The sequence below is a fragment of the Dreissena polymorpha genome, chromosome 2 (genome assembly GCF_020536995.1).
Source record: "Dreissena polymorpha isolate Duluth1 chromosome 2, UMN_Dpol_1.0, whole genome shotgun sequence".
Classification (NCBI taxonomy): domain Eukaryota; kingdom Metazoa; phylum Mollusca; class Bivalvia; order Myida; family Dreissenidae; genus Dreissena; species Dreissena polymorpha.
Genome location: NC_068356.1, coordinates 8,803,324 through 8,814,069, shown reverse-complemented (window position 1 = coordinate 8,814,069; position 10,746 = coordinate 8,803,324).

Here is a 10,746-nt window from a genome sequence, read left to right as displayed (position 1 = left end):
GAGTAATATTAATCTGATACCTATGCAGCGATGGTAAGCCCCATGTTCGAACAAGAACGTGTTTATATTCGCAACATAGAGTACGTTTATTTCTCATTATGATCTACTATTATAATAATCATGTTATCAAAAAGGACAAGTTATATTTAATAAAACTTTTTTATGCGCACAAAACGCCAAATGCATACTTTAAGACGTCAATGTCTTATTAAATTAGTGTGTGTGTTCAGCAGTTGTTATCAATTTCATCATGTTATATGATGTTAAGCACTTAAAGTCGTTAAAGTTATTTATTGAACAAATCGGTTAATACTCATTCAGATATAGAGTATTCACTTGGCATCTTTATTGCATTACCAGTGATACATTTGTTGATTACGCCACCATCTACAAATGGAACGCACATAATTGAATAAAACATATATTGATAAGGTACATTTTCTATCTAGTAGGTGGCTTGGATTGTAAATGAACTTGCTGACTGGTAGAGATTGCTGATTTAGACAAAAAACAGCAACGCCTTAACAAAATAAATTACAACATAATACATGTTTTAATGTGTTATCTTAAAACCCCTTTACTCATAACCCCAAATAGGCATTTCACACTTAAACCAGACAGAATTTAACATGTGAGGTCTGATAAAGCGGACTTTATAACAGCCATTACATCCGGATTGCAATTAATAATATTACGTTTTAACCGTGAACTATTGATATCACATTTTGGAACAACCATATGGTAAAAAGTAGCTAACTGTATCTCCAGTAATCAATATTTACTTCAAATCACCCGTTTTAAACATTTTTCTGAACTCTTATGATAATCAAAACAATATGTGTGTTATTATATTTAACTAGTGTGTACCTTGTGACCCAAAATAAGGCGAAAACAAGTGAGAGCTAGGTTTGATTGGCTACCTATTTCTTGTTTAAATAGGCATACAATGCAATATATACTAGCTGTTCAAAAGAAGGTTAAAACAATGTGTTCATTGTGGTTTAGCTAACCTATGGAACATGTGTCCATGGAATCTCACAATATTTCGAAGAGGAGTCCCATGGGATAAAACTTGAGGTGCATAGGTCAAATTAAATGACATGTCTGCTAAGACTCTAGAAGTCCAATGGGATCAAAGTTCAGGTGCATAAGTCAAATTAAAGGAAATGCTTGTTCACATTGTAGAAGTCAAGTTTCTTTACTAAATTGTCAACAAACGTGATCAGAACATTCTGTTTAAATGATTTGTCCACCAAGTGTTTTATGCGTGGGAGAAAGATCGGCTTATCCTCTTCGTAACTTTAACGATACTCGCATTATTCAATGCAAATCACAACTTTTTACACGATCTTTCCTACCATAAACTATAAACTTTTGGATCAACAATCAACCGGAATCGGTAAGAACGGCTCCTTCTCTCGAATGCACTGTAGCAGTTTAAATGAACATTTGTATGCAAAAAACATTGTACAAAGTCCATATTGTCAATGCGGTGCGATTGAAGATACATATCACTTTTTCTTCAATTGTCCCATTTATACAGAAAATCATTAAAAGACTTGTCCCTTTTAACAATCTGTCCAATTTCCAACCCATAACTTTGCAACTACTTCTTTTCGGAGTTAAAGGGGGATCATATGAAGTAAACTCATTAATATTCAAACATGTTCAGTCTTTCATCCGAGATAGTCATAGATTCTAACCCAACTCTATCTCAGGAACAAACCATATTCTGCTAACGATGCCCCGTTCCCGTTCCCGCAACTGCTTCTTTTTATTACCGCAACTTCTCTTATTCTGAAACTCAACTCTTTCACTTCTGTCCCTTTTCTTCTCATTTTATTAGCTATTATGCTATCTACATTACTCTGTTATACTTTTTGTATTATAACTAATACTACTTTTTAATTTGTAAACGGTATGCAATTACCTATCACTGTAATATATTGTTCGTAATTTTGACATGTCTTTAAATAGTTGTTATACGTTTGGTTGTTTACACCATTACAGCAGCGCTTCTAACTGACAGAAGAGAGACATAGTATAAGCCTCGAGCTTCCTTCTCAATTCTTTCCAATTGATTTTACAGCCTTTATGTTAAGCAATACTGCAATTCTACCTGCCTAGCATATTTTTTCAAATATAATATGTATGTTTGTATTGTATTGTATTGCTTATATGTACTTTCAATAAACTAATTAAATAGTGTTTAATCCGAGTGTTATATGGTTTACTTGCATTGAAAGACATGGTCTGACAACGGGGAGGTAGCTTTCCTTATGCGGATATAGTTCAACCATTTGTTACTCTAGAAGTTATGTTTATCCAAGCATCGTAAAGCCTTCTCAGATATGGAAGGGCAAGATCGCCAATATTATTTATCACCAGAAATTTTGCACGTGTTTAGTATTCAGCTGATATGTTCCATGTTGCAATTATACATTATACATACGTGTCAAATAATTTACGTTCAAATAAACAAGGTTTCATATTTTATGTTTCAATTTTCAACAAGGTTAATTTTTAAGCTGGAAACATCTCAAATATTCATGTTGTGCATTTCCCAATTAAAACTGTTCAATGGATAAAAATTAAATGTTCAAAATGTAAAATAAACATTTACTTGTATTTTTGAATCGCAAACACAACGCACAAAACTTTTTCACCACTCTAACGCTTCTTTACAAAGGTGAATGCTAAAGTATACAAAATTGTAACAGTAACTTTAACGAACTGCCAATTTCCACTGTGAACATGTAAACACGTCTAGATTGGTCAACGCGTAACTTTACGTCTTGCAATGTTACAAGTTTACATTTGCACAGTTGCAAAGTCTGTAATCGATACGCGGTGGAAGCGACAAAAGTATTTATTGTTTTAGCCAGGAACCAATGCTATTCATACCGGCCGGGAACCATTCTGACATGACGCCACACAACATTTTAATCCCGGATAAAAATAGTCAACTTCGGTGATTAAAGTATGTATCAAAATTGTTTTTGTATGAGAAACAGTGCGATATTTTACCAAAATTACATTAAATTCGGTGTATATTCACTCAATCAAGTTATGTATATGGGTTTTCAGCTGACTTTTACTTAATTAGTGGGTGGGTTGAAATAACACATTTTCATGTAGCAGATTTCGTTAGTATTTTTATTTTAATTTGAGGACAACAATTGACACATAAATATTATGTTTCAGATTCCATTTTGGTATTTTTCAAATATGCCTAACCGTCATGGCAGATGAGCATGATGATGATGGTCCTGTTCACTAAGACTTTGTGTGTGCAAGCGATAAATGTCCAAGGAAAGTGTATACTAAAATAACATCCAGCAATGTACATGAACAAATTATTATAAGTTTCTAAAACATACGTTTTAGTCTGTACTGATTATATGTAAAATGAACTAATTTTTACATGATAGAATACTAAATTAATTGTGTATTGTCCAAACTAATTTATTTTAAACTGAACATATTAAATAAACCACACGGTTAAATGTTTATAAGAGACGTATGTATGTATGTATGTATTTATTTTGACCTTGAAAGTGCAAGCACTTATTTCCAATGGGGTCCTTTTTTGCAGAATAGACAGCAAGCAGAAGAGACAGTATTGTGATACAAGGAATCCGGGTGCGATACCCTAGCTCTTTGCGAATAGATCCCTTGGTTCTTTTACTACGTGCTCAGTGTAAAGCACCGATACACGCGAGAATTACCTGGGTTTCATACCAGTACATCTCTAGTTGGGTGGGAAACACTTAAAACATTTCTGAAATTTCAAGTGCCCCGGCCAGGAATTGAACCGGGGACCTCTGGAATGGTGCACCAGTGTGTTACCACTAGAATACCGCACTACTCTAAATCTCTGGAGACGTAGATCTCTGGTTTTATCTATTATCTTTTTAAAGAAACACGTTTCGTTAAAATATAAGATTTTCTTCCTATTCACTTGTCTTTCTTTAATATCATGATTCATATTTTTGCTTAATTATTTGTTCACACTTTTTTGTATAAATAAAAGACAAAAAGTAAAAGCACTTAAGTTAAAATTGTGTTAAGTGTTATTATTCTCTTGTTTTTTTCAGACTTGAAAAGGATTCGTCGAAAGATTTGTACCAGTTTTAAGGTGCGAAGCTGTGTAAGAAGAACATGAACACCGTCGAACTACACAGAAGGTGTTGTTATGCAGCAAGTTTAATATTTCAACTGCAGTGACAGACAGGGACTATAAAAAGCTTTTTCTCTTGAGGAACTATATAAAACAAACCGTTTCATATTTATTTTTGCATAATAAATACAACGTGTATGTATTAATAGAGGTATATATTTATGTTTTTGTTTCTATGTTATTATTGATATTGATTAGATGTATATGAACTCTGATTATTCATATTAATAAAACAGTGATTTCAAAACAAATAACACTATAAACCCATTGATGCTTGTTTGTGGTCTATTAAAGTTTTTTTTGTTTCCAATATGCGATGGCTTTTTTTTCTTGATTTGGGAAAAGGGCCTGGCCTTTCAATTTGGGGGGGGGGGGTGGAAATATTGACAAAACTGAATAAGGGGAAGAAATTTCCCTAAGTACCGGTAAGCTATGAATTTGGGGAAAATTGCATCATTTTAAAGAAATTTACTTCTGGGAAGGGGCCTTTCTCTTGGGGGAAGGGGCTTATATAACGCCCTTGCTAAAGAAGGAAACAAATCCATGTATACCCATATTTGTTTCTTTAGTATATTTAAATATACTACATTAATAATTACATTACAACTTAATAAGCATACAAATCGAACATGTTTGAGTAGTAATTCTGTATCAACTTCATAAAGAAATACAGCAGTATTCACAAAGTTTAATCTGTCAATTTATGAATTTGCAAATCTTTCTATATTAACAAATAAAAGCACCAATTGACACTGAACAAACTATCATCATCAACATTTCTTGACTTTAGGGTTCACTATAACAACAAACATATTTAATTGTACTAATAAATTAAATCAATTTCATATGACATCTGAATATCTGAAAATACTTAATGAAAATATTCAACAGCCCCAGTCATGAAAGGGGGCTGCACGATCTTATTACCACTGCACCAAGTAATAAAACATGAAATGTTATTCGATTTGTTGAATTGTCAAAGTTTGTGATTACATTTTTATTCAATGTTTACTTTGAGTTTTTCTTTAACTGCAATACTTGCACCATCTGTTAATTAAACATAACAGTTTTCTGGTTTGTCAAGACTGGTCAATGACAAAGAATTAAAAGAACATTACTCCGACCATGACACTTTTGAACCTGTACTATTTTATGTTAACTGTTTATTAAACAAGATATCACTTCAAGTCTCTAGAAGATGCTTTCATCTCCTCCCTGAAAGGAACAAAATACAGAATGTAAATCATATGAAGGCAAACCCACTGAAAACCATTAAAAATAATAAGCAAATACACGTTTCACACAATGCTGACAACCAATATAATAAACGTTTACATTAACAATTCATGTATATTGTTACAACCACACAATTGTTTGATGGTAAAAAGCAACAACTAATTTTGAATGACCTAAATACAAGTCTTAAATGGTTTGCTTGCTGCACAGATAATTTGCATAATCATATATATTATAACAAAATGTGTTAGAAAATATATGATTGTGATATAGATGACCATGTGTAAACAAACAAATAGAGAATATGAGTAAGCACCTCAAACAAAATATGCTGAGCAGTCTCGTGAACTAAGGTTTGGAAGGAAATGCACAGTCTTTTCAAGCTTGTTTATCACACCATATAAAATCATGTCCAGCAAAAGATGTTTTCTAGGGTACGCATCTCTTCGGAGTACATTGACATGTTTATGACTGTTATCAGACTCTTTTAGTCATTCGCTGTTCTACGTTGTATTGCGCAAGAGAAGGCCGGTCGGATATGTTTCATCTTCTATTTTTAGGTGTAGTAGTAGTTGGCACTCCAGCCATGGTCGTATGGCCTCGAATTTCTTAAAATAGACAATTAACTTATATAAATAAAACCTACTTATTTCTGTGTAGTCATATGAATTTTAATCTTTTGTATAATTATCTTACTGCACAAGTGTCCCTAAGTAAATACAAATAACAATTTCAGCTGCACAGTGACAATGATTACATTTTATGTCCAGTATATGTCCAGCGTTGTTTACCATACAATATAACCTAGCATTTATAATGTAATCAATTCCTCAAAAATCATAAAAATACTTATTTTGATGTCACATTGCTATAGTAGTTAAATTCTCCACACAGTTCTATTTTAAATAAATCAACATCAATAAACTTTACCCCACTCACTATAACCATTATTATTTGTGTATGAAACAAACTTGTTTTTTATACGGCTGACAAGACATCAAAGTCAATAGTATACATATTAAAAAAGGTTATCACACACATATAACAATTATTTACAATAATTTTAAATGATATTTGATATTATTACCTAAAACGATGGATTGTCATCTGCATAATTCCAGCAAAACAATCAGCCTTATCAGTCGATTTTTTGAAAGTTTCTACGCATCCATGATCAGTTCTGGAGCACTATCTGATCTGTTTTGGATAGCGTCGAGCTGTAAAAATATATAGGTAATTTTTAGGCAATATACATGTCTATTATCTGTAAAATTGTTAACAAACCAAGCTTATAACAAAGAAACCACAGTTTAAAACTGCCTCAACAGCTCAGTGGTAGAGCGTTTGCCTCGAGTGCATGAGGTTGTGGGTTCAATCCTTAGCTACATCATACCAAAGACGTACAAAAACGGTACCAGTTGCCTTCTGTGGTTAACGCATACCAATATGCAGCAAAGCACTTGCTTCTTATCAAAAATGAAATGAGACCCTCGTGGTGATGGATTCCATCAGGATTAAGGTGTCGAGTGTGATTAATATAAGTTGCCAAAACTTGTTTCAGAATCAACCTCAAATAAATTACTATAATCTAACCATCAAATTTAATTAAAACAATATATCACACGTCAGATACCAAACAGACTATTTTATAAAATACACATTGAAAAGGGGACCAATACATGATTCCTCTTTGAACTAATGTATCACACAAATTCTCCGTCCTGTGGTTGTATGTACTCTCATACAAGATGAAAGCCCTGTCTCCATTGTACGTCTTTGGTAAGAGAGAACACAATTGACCTGTATTAGATGGTGACAATACAAAGGACATGAATATCGCATTATATGGGAATGTCACTCCACCACAACGAACGTAACCAAGCTGAGTCTGGTCTGTGTTCAATAGATAATGGGGGCAGACTTCCATCTCAAAACAGAATTAATGTTTAAACCTAAAACGTTAAAGAAAAAATATCTAAATTAATAAATGTAATGTGAATTGTTCTTTTCATTGTGTTACCAGATACATTGTTTACAGCGAGCAGGTGGTCGAGAACCACTAATTGTGTGATCCAATGTGCCTAACACCTATCTGCATCCATAAATATAACAATGATGATGATGATTTGAAATCTTAATAAATCCTTACCTGAGACCTATCAAGACTATGCAGTTAAGATGGAAAGTAAGTTCTTCCACGATAACAAAAGACAGGCTACTACTAATGACAATTAGTACCTAACACAACATTTCTGGTGATGAATTTTATTGGCGGGCTTTCCCTTCCATACCCAGAATGCTAAAGATTTGTGTGACTGTGATCGCTTGGCTTAGATTATTAATAATTGCGTATTTTTCGATAAAATTGCTAAATGGTGTTTGGGCTGCTGACCGTATAAACCTTTTATAAAAGCTCGAATATACTACCTTCTCAAAACTGTTGGTTGTATCAGGTCAGCGCATCATGGCCTTTAGCCCTCTTGTTTTTTAAGCCTTCCTTCACCAACATTGCTTATTAAATATCGCAGTTGTCCTTTCATCCGACCTTAATTATAACCCACATCCTCTAGTTCAACGCAAACATTTGTACTTTCTTTGGGGCAAATGGTTTCTATGTTTAAGTACGAAAGCAGTTAAGAAATAAATGCACGTTGTATTACATCATTATTATAGAGTTATATTATATCCTTAAGAGACATTTTCTTAAAAAGTTTTATAAATATTGCGTAAAAGATACGCAATGTACTCTCAGTTTTACTATAAATTATAAGGAAAACTTTCCCGCCCCTGGCGGCCTTCTTTTCAAAGGACTGCAGACATTTTCAAACTCTGTCTAATTCGACCGAACTTTTTGAGCTAGTTTCGTGACGATTGGACATAACATGTACTTTCGTAAGTGTTCATGAAGTCTGATATATAATTTCGATAAATATTTTGAGTACGTTTCATGAGGATTGTGCCATAAATTATAACTTAAAAGTGTTCACAAGGTAAATGTTGAGATAACCGATCGACAAAAGATGATCACAAAAACTCGTATAATAACGCTGGGCTCAAGTGAGTTTCAATCAAATGCATTTTTATTTGACGACTATCTGTGTTTTTACAAAACAAATGATCCTCTTTTATATCCTAGCACGATTTTGTTTTTACAAACTGAACAAAGTTCTTATGAACACTGTGTGATCGCCGTTTAGCATTGTTCAGAAGTTTTTTTGTAAAGGCAATAACTCAATATTTATCTTTCCTACCAGACTAAATATTTATTCAATGTTTAAGTAGAAATCTGCGGTAGAGCATAATGTTCACTGATTTGTTCCACCTTTTATTTGTTTAGGCTTAACTGTATCAACATTAAAGCGAACATTGTTTCGACAAAAATCAAATCTCATTTAAACCATAATGTCGTATTTATTTTCTTATTTCTTATAATATAAATAACATTTGACTGGAAGTTTTAATATGAGTCTTAAATAATGTACACGGTTGAATCTAGTCGTTATAGCAGATGTCACGCTCGCAAAATAGTGTAAAATGTGTACCTAATTTCTTTGGTAAATTCACCAATCTTAATACATAGTCTTAATTTCTCTTTGACATATTTCTTTTAAATTGCAAAATGATACTCAACGTTTTTCACAAATCGTAATACATGTTCTAGATGTTTCCTTGACATGGTCTTATTAAATTGCAAAATGATTAAAATTGTTTAAAACTAAAATTTAAAAGTTAATTCAGTCGCGTTTAGGGAACACCTGGATCAATACCACTCTGCAGACGATTTATTGCTTAAATCAGCCTATGGTTTAATGATCGCCATATTTGGACTACTTTGAAAATGTCCGCGTCCGGGAACATCGAACGTTTGCGTGGCAAATGCCAGAGAAAATTTCTCAATCACAAGGAAGCTCCAAAAAACAGTGGAAGACGAGTTAAATTGCGGCAATTTATTATATGTGGTACGGTTCTTCACTCGGTTATTATTATTGTCAACTGTGTTCGAAAATATTAAACAGGTAGAAGAATAGTCCATATTTTCGGACTCACAGAGCCTTTTAATATTATTGCTATGACAGCCCTTTCGGTTATAAAGCTAAGACTTGAATTATTGCAACAAGTAGCGGAATTGTGAGTTAAAATCAAAATGGCATTGGAAATTAAAAAATATAGAATCATTCATCTTGATGGTGAATTATCATCAGCATCATTTCTGTGGAATATTGCGATATGCACAATACTAGTGGTTCAAACTTATTGTGCTGTGTCATAGTTCACTTACAACCAAAATTGGAATGGTACTTGTATACAGGTAATTATAATTGTGCAAATGTTTATTTTAGTGGCATGTTTATCAAAACATAATTATAAAAATATCATTAATAATTATTTACTTATTAATTTATTTTAGATATATTGAACTTCAAAGCTTAGGCTTTCTTAAACATTCAAACCTGTTTCCTGAGTAGAACCAATCATTTGTGTATTCATAGTATTGCAGGCTCATTCCTACCCAGTCTGATTTTGCCTTGGCCTAAAACTTGGGTCGATTAGTATCCCAGCATATTCGGCCCCAAATCTATGTGCACGAATTATGTTATGTACACGGTAAATTTATTTTCAAAAGTAGACATTTTTATATGGTAAAATTATGTTGGAAAAGTAAATCGTCATATTAATAGGTCAAAATGCAAAACAAATGAACGTTGACAGTGCTCTTTATAGCAAAGGTTTAGAGGAAAGTTTGGCGCTTGTTCAACGCGCGGCATTGAACTTAAGTATCTAAAGGCCTATCAACGATAAGAATATTCATTAAAAAGCATATTATAATGATTGCAATAGGCCTCGGGGACTTCCAACGGTAATTTAAAGAATTTGGGTCTTTCTTAGCAAGCAAAAATTAAATGGTTATCCCATGTTCCATCTAAGGTTGCATCTTATATTTTATTTTATTTATTCAGATTGTTGTTCTTAATGTTTGAAATATACGCTGTTTTAGTTTCATAAGTTTAATAAGTTGTTTATCAAAGTATTATCTTAAACAACTATGATAAGCTAGTTTAATCTTCAATTGATTTGGTTGTGCATGATGTGTTTTGTGTTTTGTTTGTACGCGTTTCAAGTGTTGTTGTTTTTTGTTTTGTTTTATATCTATTGTTATACTTTTAGAGTAGATGAAAAAAGTGAAGCATACCAATAAAGCACCCTATATTTAACATACATTCACAATACAAAACAGCAACATCAAAAATGCGTACAAATTATTCAAAATTTTCAAGCGAGCTGGTACCGAACTGATTGTAAGAAGAAAGGCATTTGACAGAACTGTCGTA